The sequence below is a fragment of the Stegodyphus dumicola genome, chromosome 1 (genome assembly GCF_044657685.1).
Source record: "Stegodyphus dumicola isolate Sdum_Otavi_A_Nest chromosome 1, ASM4465768v1".
NCBI classification, from domain to species: Eukaryota; Metazoa; Arthropoda; class Arachnida; order Araneae; family Eresidae; genus Stegodyphus; species Stegodyphus dumicola.
In genome coordinates this window covers 67,678,520-67,702,253 of record NC_140768.1, presented here as the reverse complement: position 1 = coordinate 67,702,253, position 23,734 = coordinate 67,678,520, and the positions used below count along the sequence as shown (strand labels likewise).

General features: G+C 31.1%; 1 long non-coding RNA gene across 2 annotated transcripts; it reads right to left on the bottom strand.

The window, feature by feature from the left end:
• Positions 1–7,885: 7,885 nt before the first annotated feature.
• On the bottom strand, positions 7,886–22,786 carry LOC118194919 (uncharacterized). Of its 2 annotated transcripts, XR_004759175.2 has the most exons (4): positions 22,385–22,786; positions 22,203–22,274; positions 11,537–11,568; positions 7,886–8,662 (listed from the first exon to the last, which is right to left on the bottom strand). It is a non-coding gene; the product is annotated as an uncharacterized LOC118194919 (long non-coding RNA). The 2 variants fall into 2 exon arrangements; XR_015039430.1 differs by lacking the exon at positions 22,385–22,786 and having other exon boundaries at positions 22,203–22,366.
• Between the last annotated feature and the right edge of the window lie 948 nt (positions 22,787–23,734).

Genomic DNA, 23,734 nt, shown 5'->3' with positions numbered 1-23,734 from the left:
ATTTCATCTCATAATCTGCATTTTATATTTTGTCATGATAACATTCAATAAGCGTTTATTTAAAAAATATTTTAATTTGCTCCAGAATCTTTTACAAATATGGCACATGTTATTCCTTTATTCCTTTATTTTATTTTTTGTTCTCCTTTTGATTAGTTTTCTTAATTTGTCATACATTTTGATTTTGGTTTCCTTGAAAGATAGTCACTGTCATGAATGTCATAATAACAGGAGTTTTTGATTCGTTTCTATAATAAGTCATACATTTGAAAAATTGTTTTTCGAAAGAGATAATCTTTTTATTTTTTCTTAAGTACTTAGATTATTTTCTCGTCAATCAGACGTATGAAAAACTTTTTCTATCTGTATTGCCGTACGAAAAGAATACTTTATTATTTTTTCAAACTGAACTTGAAAGAAAACTAAAACAAAGTCAAGCAGCGTTCTCTATATCAACGTTTTTAATATTCTTAGAATTTTTCGTGATGTGAAAAGACAGGCATATGTCTAAAACCTTTTTCTTGTAAGAAAATGAAAAGTCTAGCCTCATAAAAATATGACAGCGGACCATCAGATACATAATAGTATTCAATTTATTCCCAAACTCTCCGTACGTGCTACCGAAAATTCAACAGGGAGCATTCTTAGCTGCACACACACACACACACACATATATATATATATATATATATATATATATGTTCCTCTCCTTTCCTTCTTTTCAGTGCCTGGCATACAAAATACCGACTGTCGGTGGAGGTGATACGAATGGCAAAAGTAAAGGCATAGAATATGGCACAGGAGGCAAGTTTCTTTCAGAAGAAAGTCGAGATAAATCAACTACCTTGTTAACGTCTTTTCAGAAAACTAGAGAAGTTGGGGATAGAATTAATAGGATCGGGGCATGTGGTAGATGTCATTCTTGTCGCAGGGTACTCCGTTATAGGTGAGAGCTAGTTTGATGTCATTCATAATCATTGGTGCATGCTTATAATTCCCAAGTGCACAAGTTTTCTCTTTTATTTTTGACTTTTCTATCTGTTACTCTGACATTTAATTCGTGAGTGATTATCATACTTCGAGGCGAATAGTTATGGAACTCGAATTTGATATATTTATTGAGTTAGAGCTCAATATCTATTAATCAAAATTACGTATGTGCATAATTTTATTACTATGGATGTTTTTGTGTAGGCTACAACTTTGTAAATGTGTTAGATGGTAGAAACAGATTACATATTCCATATTTAAATTCGATTCTTTAAAATAAGCTCGTTAACTATCAGTATTTCTTTGAAGAACTTTTATGATTGCATAATATTTTTCCTGTGGTAACAGAATTATCTTCAACCCTTCTTTAACTGCATCTTTATATGTTTTGGAACTTTCTGTAACTACATTCTAGAAGAAATAAGGCATATAAAGGTAACTGATAAAAGAATGATGCCCAGAAATGTGATAAACAAAGTGCAATATTTATGTAACATATAAAATGTAATTATTTAGGAGGAACAATTAGTTTTAACTATTAGCTGCAAGGATAAACCTACCTGATTCTTAAAACTACTCTTTATCTAACATTCATGTGTTTCGGATGACTTATTGCCTTTTGATCATTAGCTTCATGTCTAGAATTCAAAGATAAGTGAGTATAAGTGAAACTAAGTTAAAACTTTATTAAGACTATATTTTGCAAATAAAATTTAACACACTTCATCCACGCTACTTTTTACGTCTAGGGAATACAAAGACAATGCTATGTGCAACACAGTATGGTATATACGTAAACAATGGTACACAGTAGGTGCCCACACAATGTTAAGTGTAGCAACAGAAAAAAAAAAGAGATGTGCAACATACAGAAACCTAATTTAACACCTATTCAGTTCGGACTCCCTTTCTCAATTAAGTGCTCACTCTTTGCTTAAATCCAGCTAATATGTATTTTGGGAAGATTGACGAAAATAGATGTACTAAAAAAGGAATTAATAAAAACTGTGTTATTTAAAATGAATTTTATATATGTGGGAGTCATCAACGTCCAATGCTGAATTAGAATACCAGGATTATGACGTCATCAGTATAGCATCACCCAGCGCAGTAAGAATCATCCCAGACAGCGCTGAGACCTGGTCGAGAGTGGAAGGCAGACGTGAGCAGACGGCTCACACGTCTTCAAGAGTTTACGAACTTTAATTGCGCTTTCGATGTTATGCCTTTACATCATTATGTTAATCCTGCATACCGTTAACTTCATCTTTATATACTTTTATTTCTTTCTATTAAATAAACCATTTAAATATTACTTCGTGCTCTCATGCTGTGAATCAAGTCAAATTCTACAAAAAAATATGGCGACCAACCGTGCGGCCTCGAATTCCAAAATGTGCGAGTAGTAGAACTGTGCTTTGAACTGTGAACTGAGTGAACTGTTGTCACAAGTTATTCGATTTATTGGATTACTCGTATAAAGTGTGGATTACCCAATTGACGACGATCATCTGTCGGGTGAGTACAAAACTTTCTTTCCAATATGAAGTTAGTAGAAATTCCAGAATTGGAAGCAGCTTTAAAGAACAGTAAAAGTTCTGAAATCAAAAGTTTGCATAAGCTTATTTTTAATACTGATGGAGACCGAAATAACCGGAAACGATTACGTGAATTTTCTGGCTTTATTTTTAAACCAGATTCCGAAGAATTTAATAAGAAAATAGATACAGTGCAGAATAGTTTTACTTTGAATGAGTTAATTAAAATTTGCAATGTACTGTGCATAAATTCAGAAGGTTTAAAGACGGAAGTCGTAACCCGAATTGTCTCTTACCTATGTGATTTATCTGTATTATTTGAAAATATTTTGCATGAAGAAAATAGTGATATTGAAGATGAAACTATTAATAAAATTTCTGAAGTAATGCTTGATGATAATCAAAGAGACAATCCTGGTTTTAACGAATCTCAAGTAAATAACAGTATGCAGCTTCCAATTCAAGATCATTTTAAACCTCATCTTAGTTTTTCTGATATTGAAAGTATTGTTAATCCTTTTTCTGGTAATGCATATGAAAATGTTGATAAATGGATTGATGAATTTGAAGATGTTATAAATTCTTTAAAATTGAGTGACTTGCATAAATTAGTTTTTGCTAAAAGATCATTAAAAGGTAAAGCGAAACTATTTATTCAGAGTGAACCTAAAGTTAATGACTGGTGTAAGTTAAAAAAGCTTTTGAAATCTGAATATGGTAAAGCTTTTAATTCTGCTGAGTTGCATGAAATGTTATGTAAACGTAAATTAATGCCTAATGAATCTTTAGTTGAGTATTTTTTGAAAATGAAAGAAATGTGTTCGCGAGGTAACATTGAAGATGCTTCATTAATTAAATATGTTATTGATGGTATTCCTGATTCTGTAGTGAGGAAAACTATACTATATGGTTGCGAAACAATATCTGAATTTAAACAAAGGCTTAAAATTTATGATAAAATGAGATCGGATAATGATAAGTTTAAAAATCCGAAAACGAAAGTAGACACTCAAGTTAAAGATAGAAGTAAGCTTTCGTCATCAAACCGAAATCAATCTAACGTTAATAAGGTCAAATGTTTTAATTGCCAGGAATTTGGGCATTATTCAAAGCATTGTGTAAACAAATCAAAGGGTGTAAAATGTATAAAATGTAAGAAGTTCGGGCATTATTCAACGAACTGTCCAGAGCAGACTCCCGAAACACATCAAGCAGCTTTATTACAACGAATTTGTGACAAGGATAGAATTATGAAGACTGTAGAAATAAATAATCATTTAGTTAGTTAATAGTTTAGTTGACACTGGTTCAGATGTAACGATATGCAGCGTAGAGTTACACAAGCAGATTGGTTCTCCTAATTTAAATTGTAGTGATATCACATTAAACGGAATTGAATCAAAGCAAACGTACCCCATCGGCTTTTTTATTTCTGATATTTTAATTGATAGTTTTTCACTTCGTACGAAAATTTATGTTGTTAAGTCATTATGTAATCAAATTGTATTAGGTTTAGATGTATTGAATCAGTTTAACTTCTCTTTTACCGAGAATGGCCTTCAAATAATTTCTCATCGGAATAAAAGTAATGTAAACTTGATAACTGCTGAGTCATCTCGAAATTCTAACGTTCGTTGCATTATGGGAAATTTGAATATTGCTGTCTCATTGAAGAATGCTTATGATCCTTCGCGATCGTCTGGCGTCTCTGTTAATGTAAACAAAAGTCCCGAAAGCGGAAGTAGCGCGACGTTTAATTACCTTTCACATCTGGTGAATGCTATTTCTGTCAACGAGATTGATTTATCGCATATTTCGAATGTAGAACATAAAGAAAGACTGTGTAATTTAATTAATTCTTACCAGCCTCGGAAAAATAGACAATCTGACTTCAAGATGCAAATAAATTTATGCGATGATATTCCTGTCTGTCAAAATAGAAGATACATGTCTTTCGCGGAACAAAAAATTGTTGACGATCAAATTAAGGAATGGTTAAAAGAGGGCATAATAAAGCCTAGCAATTCTAATTATTCGGCGCCTATTGTTTTGTGTAACAAGCGTAATAATTCGAAACGTTTATTCGTGGACTATCGGAAATTAAATAAGAAGATTATTAAAGACAAATTTCCACTACCTTTAATTCCGGAAGTACTTGATCGCTTAGAACAGTCAAAAGTCTTCACGACACTAGATTTGAAAAATGGCTTTTTCCATGTAGACATAGACGAAAATTGCACCAAATATACCGCATTTGTAACACATAATGGTATCTACGAATTTCTTAAAGCTCCTTTTGGTTTATGTATTAGTCCAAATGTTTTTCAAAGGTATATTTATTCAGTATTTCGTGACTTGTTAAATGAAGGTGTACTAATTATTTATATGGATGATATAGTCATACCGGCTAATGATGAAGTTGAATGTTTAGACAAATTAGAAAGAGTACTCAAAACTGCTTCGGAGTATGGATTACAACTAAATTTCAAAAAGTGCCAATTCTTAAAACGTAAAATTGAATTTTTGGGACATGTAATTGAAAACGGAACTATTCGACCATCACCTTCCAAAACTGTTGCTGTTCGAAACTTTCCACAACCGCGTAACTGTAAACAACTACAAAGCTTTTTAGGACTAACGGGATATTTTCGTAAATTCATTCCTCAGTATGCTAAAATAGCTAAACCTCTTAATGACTTACTTAGAAAAGGTATTGGTTTTAAGTTCGATTCCGAACAACAGGAAGCTTTTTGCAGATTAAAAGAAATTCTCTCTCAGGCACCTGTTCTACACATATTTAGGCAAGGATATCCATTAGAACTTCATACTGATGCTAATAGTCAAGGCTTTGGTGCGGTATTACTCCAATTGTCTGATGATGGTAATTATCACCCAATCCAGTATATGAGTAAGAAGACTTCACCGCAGCAAGAGAAACTCTGTAGTTACGAATTAGAAGCCCTTGCAGTAATAGAAGCTCTGAAGAAATTTCGAAACTATTTGTTAGGGACTAAATTCAAAATTGTAACTGATTGTAGTGCTTTTCAGAAAACTTTAGATAAGAAAGATTTAACTCCTAAAATTGCGAGATGGGCAATGTTTATTGAAGAATTCGATTACGAAATTGTACATCGTTCAGGAAACCAAATGAAACATGCTGATGCTTTAAGTAGAAATGCTTTAATTTTAACATCATACACATCCGATGTAACTGAGAAGATTCGATTAGTACAACAACAGAACGAAGATGAACATGTGAAATTGATAAAGAATTTAGTTGAGAAGGGAGAAGAAAATGGATTCTTCCTGAGAAATGATATTTTGTACAAATTTGAAAATGGTAAAGATCTTCTAGTAGTGCCAGAATCCTTACAGAACGAAATCATACAGAAGGTACATAAAAAAGGTCACTTTGCTGTAGATAAAACTGTGAATGCTGTAGAGCAAGAATTCTGTATTCCCAGACTGAAATGTAAAGTTGAAAAAGTAATTGCTAACTGTATAGAATGTATACTGTACAACAAGAAGCAAGGAAAAGCAGAAGGATTTCTTCATCCTGTACCAAAAGAAAACGTTCCCTTGAGTACGTATCATATCGACTTTATTGGACCTCTTCCATCGACGAACAAGAGATACCAACACATTCTAACTGTTGTCGATGCTTTTACGAAATTTACTTGGTTCTATCCAGTGAAATCACCAACTACGCAAGAAGTTATTTCAAAATTGAAGCAACAACAGACTGTATTTGGAAATCCATCCAGAATAATTTCAGATCGAGGTAGTGCCTTTACATCGAAAGAATTTTTAGCTTATTGTACTGAAGAAGGAATAGAACATGTCAAAATTACTACCGGTATTCCAAGAGGTAACGGACAAATTGAGCGAATTCATAGAATTTTGATTCCTGTTTTGTCAAAATTATCACATGAAGATTCAACGAAATGGTTTAAATACGTTCCAGATGTTCAGAGAATAATCAACAGTACAACTACGAGAAGTACGAAATATTCACCGTTTGAGCTTCTCATAGGCACGAAAATGAAGAATAAAGAAGATTTGAGAATTAGTGAGATATTGAATGCAGAATATCTAAAACAATTGATACAAGAACGCGATGAGATGAGAGAAGATGCTAAAAACAACATTTTGAAGATACAAGAAGAGAATCGTAAACAATTCAACAAGAAACGTAAGAAACCGAAACTGTACAAGATTGGCGACTTGGTAGCCATTCAGAGAACTCAATATGGGACTGGTTTGAAACTACGACCTAAGTTTCATGGACCGTATAAAATCATAGCTGTTCGATCAAATGACAGATATGAAGTCGAGAAAGTAGGATGCCATGAAGGACCAAATTTGACATCCATTGCGGCTGACCATATGAAGCCATGGTCAAATTGATTTGATGTTTGTATCAGCTCAAAGCCTAAGGACCTGATACTCTCTCTCTCTCTTTTTTTTTTTTTTTTTATTATTATCTTTGCAGGTACATGATAGTGATGTCCATTCAACAGACATCGAGGACGATGCCTCTTCAGGCTGGCCGAAGCTGTGGGAGTCATCAACGTCCAATGCTGAATTAGAATACCAGGATTATGACGTCATCAGTATAGCATCACCCAGCGCAGTAAGAATCATCCCAGACAGCGCTGAGACCTGCTCGAGAGTGGAAGGCAGACGTGAGCAGACGGCTCACACGTCTTCAAGAGTTTACGAACTTTAATTGCGCTTTCGATGTTATGCCTTTACATCATTATGTTAATCCTGCATACCGTTAACTTCATCTTTATATACTTTTCTTTATATACTTTTATTTCTTTCTATTAAATAAACCATTTAAATATTACTTCGTGCTCTCATGCTGTGAATCAAGTCAAATTCTACATATATATAACGGAAAACTTTGTATTATTATTAGCGAAATAATTACCAAATGTCAAATGCAATATCTCTGGCTCAAAAATATTTGGAAATTTTAATTCAGATAAATTTAGACAATCCTGTGTTAGCTATTACACGCTAAAATAAAAACGCCACTTAAAATAATTAAATTAATAGCTTCTGTCAAATTGGAGCCAGAGAATAATAATATTGAATAAAGATATGTGGACATCAATGTATGTTTCTACATTTGAAAGTCATAATGTTTTGTAGTCAGGGTATAGTACGTGTTTCGTAGTGGTTTCTGAAACCCTTCAAAACACCTTATTAACTTAACTAAAATGTATTATCAAAATGTAATCAATTAAACTATCACGTTGCATTCCAGAAAATTCAGTTATACATGAGAGTAACAACTCTGGTTGTAAGAGTTAAGTGGCAGGAAAACAAATAATCACAACTAATTTCCATCAGAGTTATTTCTTTTGTTATGGATTTTCAATTAAAATTAAAACATCTCAAACATATTTACTTCCGGTAGATAAAGTAGTACATATTAACCTTTAGTCTTTCTTAAAGTAGCATAATATGGTCAAAAGAAATTAAAATAATCAGAGGCAGTGAGTGCTTAAACCAACAATAACAAAATTTCTTCCCACAAATAAAGAAGGTATTTCTTATCTAACTGAAGAATTCATCTCACTAGAAGTGAAAAGGATGAGACAGTCCGGTCGGTTTCAGAATCGGAAAATGGAGTCATCATTTCAAAGTAACGGTACACAAGACCTCACATAATTTCTCAGATCAAAGTAACGAGACTAGTTGCAGGTATAAATCTTTTAGAGACTCACGGAAAGAGAGCCTGGAATGGTTAGATGGTAGTATAGCTGAGATTGTCCGGAAGGTTTCTGAGTCGGGATGGTGCAGAGGTGAAGACTCGAAGGAAGTCATCCTTTGTTGGTAGAAAGTTTTCCGTTGTCAGCGAAGAATTAGCAGGAAAGGAAGGAAGCTCCGCTTCTAAAAGGGAGTTCATTCCCCAAAAAACTTCACCATTCACTTACCATCAGTTGCTATCCAATTCGTTGAATTTACCTTAATATCATCTTATTCTTTTTCTATTCCGAGGCAAAGCTCTCCATGAGGGTGACGCAAAGGAAGAAGGCAATCAAATCAGAAGAAAAATGTGAGTTCTCTCCCAACTGCAGCTCATTTTAAATAGTGCAGGATACCACATTCCAGAAATTGTCCTAAAAGAAGGGAGAATTTTCAGTACCCAATACAAGAACAAAACAATACAAAAATTTCTAATTTTTCGTTATTTATGTTCAATTTCTTTCGTCCTTGACGCCATCCAAGACCAAAAAAAAAGGTAACCCTTCTCGCCCGCTTTCCAATCCCTCCGGAGTCTGAGAACCAGGTTAAATTGCTTAAATTAATTACCTAGCTTAAAGACAGAATTAAAAAGTAGCTTTTGAAAGCTAGAAAAATCATCTCCATTTTTAATGAAAATATGTACTTATTTGCAAATAATTTCTGAACTAATTATCTTATGTTAACTAATATAATATCATTAGAAAGGCAAATTTTTATAACCGTATATAGATTTCAAATAGCTAAATCAATATTTTGTATTTTTAAAGTGCAATAATACTCAAAATTTATTTCAGACGTATATCTCTTTTAACAAAGTTGAGCTAAAACTATAACTCTAATAACTTACTTTTCAAAGTAAAGAAACTATTTAAACAACGAATTACAGGAATTTGACACAGTTTCATGTGTTTGCATATTTGTACAAAGAATATTTTAAGACATCTCAAGAAACAAATTTACTTTTCTGATGGTTACCTCTAGTCTTGCCAAAATTAAAGTAAAGCAAATAAATAAATTGTCAAATCAATTAGTGTAGTTTTTATTAACAAAAATCGCACGACGTTTTTAGGAAGCCATGAGAATAACATAAGGATGCTATCTCAATTTTATGTTCTTAAATACTTTGAATTTTCAATAATACTCATATAAAAGTTCATCATTTTCAAGATGTTTAATTATATTCCTCTGTCAATCAGTTAATCTTCCTTTGTATAAATAAAATAAATTTGCTAATTCCTTTTCTGAAAAGCCATTAAGATCCGGTGTTAACGTTGATGATTTTTCAGTAACAGAAATCAAGAGTAAAATGACAGCAAATGAAAACGTAGTAACTACAAACTATTCTTAACAAAACGTTGTTCTATACACTTTCCTGTTATTAAAGTTATGTTTTTCTTCCTTGTACAAAGTTGAGGAAATATTGTATTCACGAAAAATTTCGGGTACCATATTTCAACGAAAATATCCATTTTGATCGCTGTCAAATGCAATTTAACAATGTTTTTACGTGACATCTCTACGTAAGGACAAAACAAGGGACCCATTTTTCCCAAATGAGTTATAAAAGGGATTCAGAAGAGAATTTTTTCGTGGCATTTGTACGTACGTATGTATGTATGTATCTCGCATAACTCAGAAACAATTAGCCTCAGGACGTTGCAATTTTGTATATAGGGCTTCTATGACATGTAGTTGTACACCTCTCTTTATGGTTGCAATCGGTCGCAATAAAAGTACATAACATATAAGAATAAAAAACTGAACTACAGTTTTTTATTCTTATATGTTGGTAAATTGTGTATTTTTTTTTTTTTGCTTTAAAATTGTTCTTATCTTCCGGGTAAGGTTCTTATGCCTTTAGTTAATCTGCATGCAAAAGTTGTAGAATTATCAACAATTTAAATGTTGTTTAAATGCTGCCAGGCCTAATTTTTTACCATAGCAGTCATATTTGTTTAAATTTGAAACTTAGCAGAATAGTGAATTAAGTCTTTCTACACCTTCAGTGTCTTTTCGCCGAGTGGAACCAAAAGAAAACTTTTAGTTTTGTGCTCAGAAAAATCTGCTTTCTTGCCTGCTGGCCCCAATTTCTTGTTTTTGCTTGGAAACTGTAATTTTAATTGTAAAATTTGTTTTTATAATTGTTTTCACTGTATTTGTTTTTTTATGTTTTTCTATATCTTGCAGTTTTTAATGAAAATATTTTGAGATTTTATGTATTTTTGCCTTGCCGCGAATTGAGAACTGAATTAATTGAATGAGAAATATATCTCACATGAAATTCGAGAAAATAAGCTTAAATGAAATTCCGTACAAGGAAATCATGTGGTGTTCACATCAGATTTTTTCCTTTTAGATCACTCATTTTTTAACCAATAAAATCTCCATAAGAGAAATAAATTATTCGAGTCGAATTTAGTACTATTCAAGTCGAAGGGTAACATTTTCGAAATTGGTTATTTGCTATGCGGATTGGATGATGAATTAAAACTGTTATGTTTCGAGCAATGTAAAACAGCGTGTATGCTTTGCAGATTAACTTAACATAATTGGCTATAATTGTGAAAATGTTTCCCTAAAGACACATTTTAATGTAATTTTCTTCTGATGAATACAAACATTCAGTAGAAATAATGCGCGAAAAGGAAGAAGCTGTATATATAAAATTGAGCCGTAAATTGCAATGTGAAATATCTATCTAAATTGTTAAAATATTTACGATTAAGTCAGGAAATGTTTTATTAGGCCACTGAAGATATGCATTCAGTGCTTTCAATAAATAAATAGAAACGCAGAAAATTGTGGTGCCAGCACTTTGTAAGAAAATTCATCCTGATTGAGTCACTTTTATTACTCAAATAGCAGCTTAAAAAGAGGTGTTTTGAAGTGTTTTAAATACTAATAAATAAAGTTGAAAAGCCGTCTGTTAGCTGAAAGAGAAGTTACTAGCAGTTTCAAGCAAATGGAAAATTAGGTTTGACGCATAGCTGAATAGTATTTATTACCTTCCATATATAATGGAAATTTGACAATACATCACTCTTTTAACTATCAAAATCTGTTATAATAAAACAATTCAAAGAATAAAAATAAATAAAATTATTAGTTATGATAGTAATATTAATAATACACACTGAAAAAATTCAGTTTACAGTCTAAGACTTAACGTAGTTTTCCTTTCAAGTTTCAAAAATTTTTTAAAAGTATTTAAATAGTTAAAAATTATAAAATTAAATAGAGTTTCTTACCTGTATTTGCTGCGTGGATTTCAGTTTAATACCTGAAAAATTTTAAGGTAAGCTGTTACATAACACATGCCAGTTTAAAAATTTGATTTCAGAAATTAAAGATGTGGAACTTGATGTCTTGTATTTAAAATAAACTGTTAAAAAGAGCAAAGACAAATTGTAAGACAAAATTGCTATACGTTGTTGGTAAACACCAAGTAAAGATTTGTGCACTTATTTAATAAAGAAAATACTAAATTATTCAACCCCTACCGATTAATTTATTTAACTAGATCGCTTGCACATGATATCTGCAGCAAATACTTCTTTCAAGTGGCAATACTTTTTGCTTTGGGAGGACGCCGTATCCGCCTATTAGAAATAATAATTATGTTAGAGATTTTCCCTTTGAGTTATTTAAGAAAGTGAATAAACTAAGACTACTGAAAAAAATAGTAAAAGCAGAAAGTTGGTTTAATCAGAAAAGTGATTCTGCAAGTCTAAGATTGATGTGACAAAGGAGTTTGATGGGTAAGCCTCCGCACGAAATACAGCTGGTAGTGATAGGCAATTTCAATGTTAAAGGCTTGTAAACGTGGTTTCACTGTCAATATATGAATACGGTAAGAACAATATATTTACAGGTATTAAAACTGTCAGGAGAATTTTTTTATGGTGACTCATAATGCTGACTCGTTTAAAAAAAAATCCATTAAAATTGAAAATGAAGTTTCCATTTATATAATTATACTATCATTTTTAAAACCACTTATTCCACTAAGTCGAGTCCATCAAAATATTTTCCTCCAATAACAATCAAATCCGAAAATTTAATAAGGAGATCAAAGAGGTTCATTATATTAAAGATCATTAATAAAATATCATTATATTAATAATGATATTTTATTAATGATCTTTATATTAATAATGATATTTTATTAATATTAAAATATCATTATATTAAAGAAAGTACTTTTAATAAGCATGATGAAAATTAATCATAGCTTTGGGAAATGAATGAAGACGAACTTGTAAAACATATGGAGATCAAGCGTATTTGTATACGAGAAAATGAGGAGGAGATCAATGAACTGCAAAAACAATTACCCTCAGTGAAGCTCAGTTTGTGCTTTTCTATAAACCCAAAATGTTTTGATCAGTAACAGCAAACATTCAATATCCAATCATTGTACTTAAGATCCAAGACAAATAAGTATTAAAACAAAGCAAAATGGCAAATGTTTTAAGATCTATGTATAGTATGCATATTTTTCACCGTTATGTGTATGCATATATTTTTATTTTATCACCGCATGCTTATTTTTTCACCGTTATCGCAATTCTGAAAAATCAACATAGGCTTACGTCTTCATGTCCTTATGATAAATTCAGACAGTGCACCTACTTTAACTGTGTCCTTTATTGTTATGATAGAATGCTTAAAATAACATGTAATCATCTTGCTGCATAGTACTCCGCGTTTTCAATACCTTGCCACCTATTTAAATATCTATATATTATAGCATCACATTTTTTTAAATTAAGTTTAGGATTAATAATCCCTAGAAAAATAACTAATTACTATATTTTTCAGTCTATAATGTTAAGGAAGATATAAGGCTATATTGCGTGTAATTTTCAAGTTTTATCCGTATACTATTCGCGCTGCTAAAAGTGGATCTTCGAAATCGGTTGCCTATGACTGATGCCGGTGATGGCGATAGAAATTTTTATTATCTCATCCCCTACGAAAATGACCCTGAAACTAATGGATAACCATGATTCCATTGCACTATGTAACCTATTAAGCTTGAGTTCCCCCATCTCAAACTTTCAGCTGAAAACACTTTGAGATATTGCTGCTGTATGTGACAGATATCTTGAATTAATTTTAAAAGAAACATTTCAATAAGCATATCTCAAGCATAATAGCTATTTGCTGCAGCTGCTGAAAATATTATATTTTCGCCTGTGGCGTTTAAAATATTTCATAATATTTGTCTTTAAACCAGTATTAACACTTTGAAGGACAAAACGCCCGAACCGACCTTTCGTTTCAAATAAAATAGTTATCAAAACATGCTGTAAAATAGACATATAATGTAATATGCACGTTCAAAAATATTCTACATATTTATTTATGTCTCTAATTATAGAAAAACTACGAAGTGTTATCCGTAAAAATGTGTTTTTAGAAAGACCTTTATCTTCATAAGTTCGGATAAATAAGCTCGTATTGTATATCACGTTGATCAGAGATTGCCGTATATCAAAAAGGTTTTAAGCATATTTTATGTAATGACAGCAAACAGCAGACTATAGACAACTGTTTTTGAATTTAGACAACTGCTCATAAAAGAAAACGCTATTAATACATTTTTACATACAACATTATACATTAGTGCACTTTTACAACTAAAAACTATATGAAAGTAAATAATTTACTTTATTTTAGTTTTTGTTGTAGAAACTAATTTTCTTCCTAATTCCTAGTAACACAATTTCTTAAGACTGTTTTCACATTGTAAAATGAGCACAAAAAGCAGCTATATAACAAAATTCAGATTGTAAAACCGTTACCGTATTCTTATATTTTGAAACTAATTAATATAAAAAAAATCTGAAATGTTTCAGATTTTAAATTACGTCCAAAGGGGCGTTTTTTAACATTTTGTGTGTTACCTTTCTTTATTAAATATCATGTTCCTCGCACTTAAACCATAAGATCCAGTGCAACAGCAATATCGCAAAATAGTTTTAAAATGAGCATATGTTTAGAATTTCCGATACAGAGACTCACGCGCTGGAGATAAAAATGTTTTTTCTGCACAACGTTGCCATTGCTCGCTTTGAAATCCTTGAGTTTGTTAATCAAAAATTCGTCAAAGTTTTAAAAAATAGGAAATCGATCATAAAACAAATTTCAAATTTCAAATTTGGTCTTCCACATGCTCATATTCGTTGGAGGATTACGTTATTCAAAATTCGATGACTCTATGTACCGTTATTTTATGACAATGTGAGAAATATACATACATTTACGCAGATTTTCATTATTTAATTTCTTCAAATATAATGCAGGACTCTAACATTTTATGGCAACAGTTTGAAAAGTGAACCGACATTTATCCGTCCGACGCAAAATGCCAAAACGAAACTAATAGTCCTTCGGGATTCAAATCCCTTTGGACTAAAAATTGCGTTTAAATTTGAGTAAAATATTACATATTTTCGGTAATTGTGATGATCATCTAATGAAGTGATCAGTAAAAACAAATACAGTTATTTTTTTCCATGTTTTTCGAAATATCACGGTCATAAAGGTCTAAATTATTATTAAATATTTTGGAGTAATTATTTTATTACGATATCATTATTCTTGCTGTTGTAGCGCAAATACGATTCTGGCGGAATTCATGCGCAGAATATCATGCTTCTCTCTCTAAACTTCAAACAACTTTGAATTTTTTTAAAGGAAGTTGCACTGGATCTTATGGTTCAAACAGCTTTGAATTTTTTTTAAAGGAAGTTATTCTCCGTAGTCTGAATATTTGTGCCGTTCCGCGAGATCGTAATGCAGGCAGGCACTTTGCAAAACAATCTTTTTTTGTGCCCAATTTTTCACTTACAAACTCACTCTAATCCAGGTTTTCGTAAGGCCAAATAAAGTCTCTTGAGAGGCTTTGAAAATTTCGAATTCATAGAACAAGCAGGAAAGTGGGGGATATGAATTGGAAAGGGGGTTTCCAAGAATTATTATCGAACTGTAAGAACTAAATCTCGAGAGAGCTCGTGTGGGATCGATGGAAAGATTTTTCTATCCTCACATCCCTTTTGCTCTTCCGCATCCCGGACTTGCTCTCCATCCTCCCGGTTGTTTCCATGGAAACGGTCCGCATAAGAGAGGAAAGAGGGAAAGGGACGATCAATAATGCGGCAAAATTCTGCAGACACTGCGCATGCTCTATGGATGCTGCAGAGGATGCTGATGATTTAAGGCCTGGCTGAGCTAAATCAGACAAACTCACGAAATTCTCTTCTTTGAGAGAAAAAAACGAAAAAGGTGCATGAAGTTGAGCTCTCTGCTTTTCGCTTCAACAAACGCTGCCAAGAATGTGAGAACAATTTTCCCACACATATTCTTCTATTTTGTTTTTCCTTCTTTTATCAGTTGTAGATACTGGAAGGAAGCTTAGTTGTTGCCACAAAAGAGCGAAAGGTTTCATTAAGCAGACGAGGGTTCTCACAGAAGATTAAACGATTCCTCTAGCAATTAGCATTTTGATAGAAAGTAACTTTGAAATGTTCATAGCACTTAATTTCTTAACAAGTTGGTGTAACTGTTAAAATTAATCTTCCTGCTACATAAAACATTAAATTTTAATTAAACTTGATAAAATTTGACTACAAAACAAACAATCAAAGTTTATTTCAGGAAATAAATTTTAATAAAAATTTCCTGACTTTTTTATAGAATTTGAATTTATTCATTTTAGTCTACATATTCCTTGATTTTCTAGATTCCTTTCAGACGAGTATAACAGGAATAATCTGTCCTCATCTGTTACATATAGCCAAAAATTAGAGAAGACTTTTAAGCACCTATAAAGAAGTCATTATTTTTTAGAATTACGGAAAACAATCCTCTTCATAGAAAGGCACAATTCCTAAATTGATAAAAGTACATTTCAGTGTTACATAAAATTATGTACGTTTCTAAGTTGCTTCATATATTTTTGATTAATTTTTAATTTTTACATTATCATCATTTAAAATCACAGCATTGTGGATATTTAAAAATGTGTTAAATAATTCACTCCAGTATTACTCAATGTAAAAAAATAAGTATAAAATAAATATTAATTTAAATACTTGTTACAAGGTATATTTTACTTTTACTCTTTTAAGCTCAGCAAAATAGAATTTTAAATTCAATTTAACAGATATTGCTTATATTATTAAAAATAAATTAAGGTTCTGAATGAAGCAGATTGGATCACGGATGTGACCATTGAGTATTTATTCCTCTTTCTCCGACATAATTAATTTTATTAACAAACATATAAATGGGGGGAAGAAATATTAGTTATTCTGCCTCAGACAATTACTTTCGCTAGAAAACATTTGAGACTATAATTGCAAAATAAGTTTCTTCTAATTTTAACTGATCTTCAAATTTATTTATTACGTTTAACAGCATTTAATATTTTTTGTTTAGTACATTTAATTACTCAATAACAATTCCTGGTGCAATAAAGCTTTTTATGCATTTTGGAATCATAACAAAAGAAGTTACTCTTTTCTTATAACGTAAAATCGTGCTTTTGCTTATTTTGTCAAATGTCTCGGCAATTTGGGTCAAACATTATTCTTATCATCACTACATATGTTTTTCTAATTAGTTAATTCTCTTAATTTCTAACATTTTCAGATATAGTTCTGTTTCCTTACTTTTACTTATCTTTCTCTGCATTCATTTGCATTGACTTCTCTTTAGTTTGGGCAAATTTAGTTGTGCTTTGTCTGTTTATAACTATATGTTTTTCTATTTTGACTTTGTATGTTTGACCTTATTTTACCTTCAAACTGAATTCATTAAATACATCGAAAAACAGGATAAAAAGTTTCGAAGATGAACAGATATTGCTAAGCAAGATGAAAGCTTCAATAACTTTATTAGCTACAGCAAAGACAAATTTAGGTCTGTTATTTACAATGATAGAATTAGAAATAAGAAATCTGGGAACTCAGATTTTGATGATATGAAGAATGAATGATATCAACAGCACTAGCAAAACAAATTTATCTTTCGTGCATTTATCGTTAATGGTGGAATTAAAGATGAAGCTGAACACGATATTGCTGTTAAGAAAGGAGAAAGGCAAGACGCAAAGATGATGATAAAATTCGCTATTTTTATTTCTGTGTTTTTTGTAAAGAAGCTTATAAGTATCATAAAAAAGAAACTTCTGTAAAAATTCTAGAAACCAATTTATAATGAAACTCTAAGATTTAATTGCAATACACAGATGACGAAGTAATGAATAATATTCTATTTTAGTTATAAATGTTTAATATGCAATAATTTTAATTCACACAGAACACATATCTTTGATCCACACTATAGAAAAGGTTGTAAAAATCTATATTTAATCAATGTTAATAATTTTAATTAAATGCTATTCTGTAGTTATATTTCATCAACTATTTTAGTAATTTTTCATGTTAAGGTTTATAACTATATGTTATAATTATATGTTATAAACACTTAAACATATCAGAAATTGTGACCAAATTGTGTAAATACCATATCAGAGTTTTCTGATATGAGGCAAAATATTAGTGATCTTAACAATTATGAATCCAGATTAATTTGTAATGTATCCAATGAAAATTCAGATGGGACCATTTCTTAAATAATGAAGGGTATTTATGGCTTACTATGTTTCACTAATCATAGAATTCTTGGTTTTCATGCTGTGTAATGATTTAGTTCTGTATATTGAAAGAAACTGAGATCAAGAGACAATGCAAATTTTGAAACGAAGCTTTTAAACCAAGTTTTAAATAAAGCTATGGAAAATCTACGAAGGCACTTTTCAATTATTATTTGTCATACAATGAAAAAAAGGATCAAAATGGGAAAGAAAGTAATACTGAATGAGAAAAATACAGAAAGCTCATTCTAATCTTTACCTCTTTCTCACAGCGAAATCGGTAGGAGATTTTATATTATTTAATCAAGTGTACTTCGGCACAAAAAATATATTATTGTACCGACATCATCCTTAGGTATATAAGCAACCACTGAGAAGCAGAAGAAATGTCCTTTCGGTTTAACCGAAAGATTATTTATTGATAGATTTAAACATTTTTAATCATATTTCGTGAATCACTATCTCAAGCATTTCATAATTTCAAGCACAGAAAAGTATAATCTTAATATTTTTCCCATGCGTGCAAAACATTGTGGTTGTTTCAAACAGGAAAGTTAGCGAATTGATATCATCGCATAGTTTAATATATCATCACAAGATCTAGCAACGTGCTTATTACGAAAATAAAATCCTGTCTTGTATGGTTAAGAAGTTCTAAGACTTCCCAGGTGAATGCTTTGTTCTACCAAAGCTTCTTAAACTCACATAACTCTACGTTTACTATAAAATGTTTAATGTATCATTTAGTATCAACAATTCATTTAAAAAAAAGGCTCAGTTCTTCATATAATGCTGCTTTAGCTTCTAATGCCGACAGCGTCTTGTAGTAATTCATATAGTACTTGTAGTAATTCAAATACACATTGAAAATTCTAAAGTGTCTTTAAAAGCAAAGAAAATATAAAGGAACTGAAAATTCCCTAGAAAAGAACTGAACTTTTTGTCAAATGGTCAGACAATTTACATAGGTTTTGCAATGTTAATGCTGGGCATATTGAAACTTGAATATAAAAATATATATTCAAACCCTGTAGTAATTTCGGGTTATTTTTCCATGTATTACTTTTCCATACCAAAACAGACACATTAGATATAAAATATAACAACAACAAAGAACAAGTTTATTCTTATATACATTTATTTTCATATTTCTTGTTATATCTGTTATTAAAAATGATACTATTAAAACAAAACTGGATCGTTAATATTATTTCTACGGCATAGTAGTTTGAAGAAAATTACCACTCCTTTTCTTCTTCTCTTTACTTGACACGTACACTCTTTAATTTGTCATTGAAATGAAAAACGATTACATTTTGGGCAAAATAACAGACTGTATAAATACCATTAATTTTCTAGTTTCAGTTGATTTAAAGAAGGGAGTATAATTTATTTAATATTGACAGTTAAAGAAAGGAAACACCCTTGTTTGTATCAGTTCAACATGGACCGCAGGTTTAATTTCTTCATATTTCTTCATATTTGATTTCTTATATGACTTTGGATACCATTCCGTATCAAAAACAGTTATAAATGGAAATTCATAGAATTTTATTACAATACGTTTCATTGAATTATCTTGGTTTAACGTTTTTAATTTCTTAGTTAAACTTATACAGTACTGGTCAGACTATAAAACGAACTATAATAAAAATCAATGTAACCTTTTTAAATGGACCTCACCAGAGGCTGAGTGATTAGAACTGATGAATAATAGAGTTCGACCAGGGTTCAAATCTAGACGAATGGGCTGGTTGCATGGTTGGGTTTCGGGGTTTTCCTGTTTGTAAAGTGAGTACAAACCAGCTTCTCTAAGAAATTCCTCTAAGGAACTATACACCTCCTTAGATAGATAAACATCTCATCGTTTGTTATGCTCAGGTAATCTACTCCTTATATTCGAAGCCTACTATTAAAATTTATATTGTTCATTTATTGAGTCATTGTGAAACAAAATAATTTATATCCGTCATAAATAAATTTTATCCGTCACTTTAGATTTATTTCTTTTTTGCAGGCATTGAGAGAATTTTTAAATTAAATTCCATGAATGTTTTCGTAAATAGAGCCAAAACAAACTAAATTTAATCATAATGAATGAAACTGTCGCAAATAGCGTTTTCATTTAATTTCAAGATTAAAATACTTCCATGATTCTCTAGCCTTTAGCGATACCAAATGTGTACTTATTTCATTGTTCCTGTGACATAAACAAAACACTGTGTCAGAAAATAACAAATTTCTGTATCAAAAAATGCTCAAAATAGGTCTTTTAAGATTGACGACCTCTGAGGTCCTGTAGCTCCAAAATATTGTCACTTGAATCTCATCTCTACGCAATTTAAACCCCCTAGTTACACGTTAGGACGATATGTGGCTCTCGTGTTGCGAACGAATCTAAACACGTCGTCCCCGAGAATGACGTCAATGGTTACAGACTCTTCTCACCATAATTCATTGACAACATATATCAGGGAAGGAACGCATGAAGTATCCCTTGGGGAAAGCGATAAAGTTGACAGTGTGGATTCATGGGTAAGGTTTCGAAAAATGTCATCGTATAAATTTACAGCGAGCCGTCACAACACTGCCTGATGCATGGCAGAAATGATTCTGCCACTGGAGCAATCAAATTGACTCATTCATAGAATGCAATTCCTTCGATGCATATTTCATGGGATAACCCTATTCACGGACAGTTATTAGTTTTCTGACCACTTTAATGCATTCAGTAAAATATCAACAGTTCATTTGATGCAGTTTCAGCGTATGCAATAAACATTTGGTTTGGTTTCGAAAGGGATGTTTTTGAACCTTTGAGAGCAGCTGAATCATTTTGAATGAGAATTCGTTGTATATATACTTAAATTGCCTGACGTAGTTTAAATCTTACTCTCTGAATATTCTGATACCCTATTGCTAAAGCAAAGAGTAAAGAAATTTATTAACGTGTAACAAAATTGAGAAAAAAATATTTAGTGCTTTTTTTCATTTGAAAACTTGCCCTAAAATACGATAGAGTTTCAAATAACCAGACTCACTGGAACTTCAGGCAATCTGAATGCTCGCAGAATTTTAATAATTTTTGTCTTTCTTACTGGCAACCAAGTACATATTTACGTTACGCAAGTGAAAGAAATTTATTGTTTCGTTAATCATTTTATTTCAATAAATACATGCAATTAAGGAAATAAAATATTTTGCATTTTTGTGAAGAAAATTTAAATATACATGTTTCCGATAAAATTAAATAAAATCATTTTTGTTGTTGTCTAAACATACAATTTAATTATTTGTGAATTAAAATAAAAATTTATTATTTGCCTAAGACATAAAGGCATTCCTGGTTTTAATTTTATTTTACTAAGATGCAGCAAAAAAAAAAATCATGCTTGTGTTGTGTGTGTGTGTGTGTGGAAAAAGCTATAATCAAAAGCTATAATCAAAGCAATTAGCTATAATCCATTCAAATTTAACTTTTCTTATAATCTATTTATATTCACTTGAATTAAATTTCTTTCTTTTTAATGATTTAAAATAATGCAATAAGCAATATAATGTAAATTCTCAAATGTTATGTCTAATCAGGGACTTGCTCACTAAAGAGAAACAGTGTGTCTGCATGTAAAAACGATTGTTCTCAAAAGATACTAAGAATTTGCATATTTCAACGCATTTAAATTAATTTTTACTTTAAAACTGTGTTTCACTATATGAGCTTTTCATACATTTTAAATCACCAAGAAAAAGGAAAAGCATAAAAATAAATTAATAAGAAGCTGTGTTTCTTCAACTTAAAAACAAGAAAACCGGCAGAAAACTTGCCGGCATGAGGAAAAGTTATCGGAGGAAAATGATTAATCCAACAAATGTTTGTCTAATATTTTAATTTATATGGGGCTCCAAGCTAGATAACAGAATACAGTATTATATGAAAACATATATATTGTTCACATGCATCAATAGAGAGGCAATGGTTAGAAAAATACCTTTTTTGCTCAGGTCCGGTAGATGGAGTAAATATCCTATATTTGTCCTAACCTGCATAAGACCATTTCCGGAAGAGGGAAAAAAACTAAGCAAATAAGTTTAGTGGCGAGTATTCGGAGTACAAATAATTGGAATTCCGTTGGACTTGTATAATAATTAAAAGTCTTTAGAAACATTTCTAGACACCTAATTATACTTAAAAAGAAAAAAAGATACTTATTTTCCTTTCTGGTTGCTTTAAAAGTGTAATCAGTACTCACCCATTCTTGCAAATTTCTCGCTTTAATGAAAAGTTTCTTCTCTTCCAATTACATCACAGACAGTGCATGTACCTATCGTCAGTAGAAAACAGTAAAAATTTAGTTGGTTGATTAATTAAATATTCCAAAAACACTCCAAGCTTATTTGTCTAACGGGAAGAACTCTTCTGTGGGAAACTTACTAAGAGAAGCCAGCTGATATTTATGTTGCACCTAGGAAAATTTCCAAACGCACGTGTGAACAAAGTTGTGAAACCTTTTGGAGCCTGGCCAGCAGTAAAACTAATCTTCTATGATGTTTTAGAAGCTCGGCGATTGGTATTTAATAGTTCATGGGTTGGTAAGCTAAAAATGATGAAGATGGTAATGATAAAATGACGGAGAATAAAAGCAAGAACATAAAAACCTGGGCCGTTTCAAAGCTGAACAAAATCCAAAATACCCTATTTCAATACAAATAAAATTACGTTTAAAGTATATTTTAGTACTAAACATAAGGAATTGCAAATTTAGATAAATGAATTAGATTAGGTTGGGTTTCAGGAACATGGAAAGCATATTCCTGAAACCCAACCTTCCATATAGGTGTCTTTCGCGCAAAGACTCTCAGCCAAATAAGAAATGACTTTGTAAAGGACTTTCTAAAATTAACTAGCCCCCATTCACTTTACACACGGTGAAAATCGGGAAAACCAATCACACAGCCAGTCGTTCGCCTGGGTTCAAACGCAGGTCGAATTTCTAGTAATCAGAGGTCTTAACCACTCGGCCGTTAGTGGGGAGCAAGTTAATTAATAAAAAGTAAAAATGAAATGAACTTTTAAAAATGAAAGTGTTATTTATTTGATTTACAATATTTTTTAATAATTTATATTAAAATGTTTAACTATATTATTATTAGGGAAATAATTAATGGACACTGTTTTGTTATCAGCTGGTCAAATTGAAGCATAAATCCCAAGAACAAGAACTGTGTACCCTTTATGAATTATTTCCCTTACATCCACTTTCTTTTTTCCAACGCTTTCATAAATTGTTTCATAAGATATGCTGTAAAAGAAAGAGCTTTCTCTTTGTTAAAACGGTTTTAAAGTAAAACGTTTTCTTGCCAAATTGAGGTTTTTCTTAGAAAATAGGGTTTTTGCTCTCAGTGTTAACCCTTCTCTATTACCCCATTTACATATATGAGAAGATAACCACTTTGATCATTAAAAAGTAAATTTTTGAGGTCACCACAAATCATTCATTCATAGTTAATGAATTTTACACGCTGGAGGATGGGCTTTTCTATTTTCATAATTTTCTGCAGTAGTACTGAACCGCCAATAACTGTAAATGCTTAGTTATACAAATAATCATGTTATGACTTCTTTTACAAATGTCAATAAACATGAAGACGATTTTTAAAATTTTAAATTTATAATAATATTAATAATATTTAATATATTGTCCATGTATTCAATTTGTTTTCACTGAATTTTGTTACTTTTGAAATGAAAATTAAGAAAATAAAATCCTTCCAGAAACGTTTT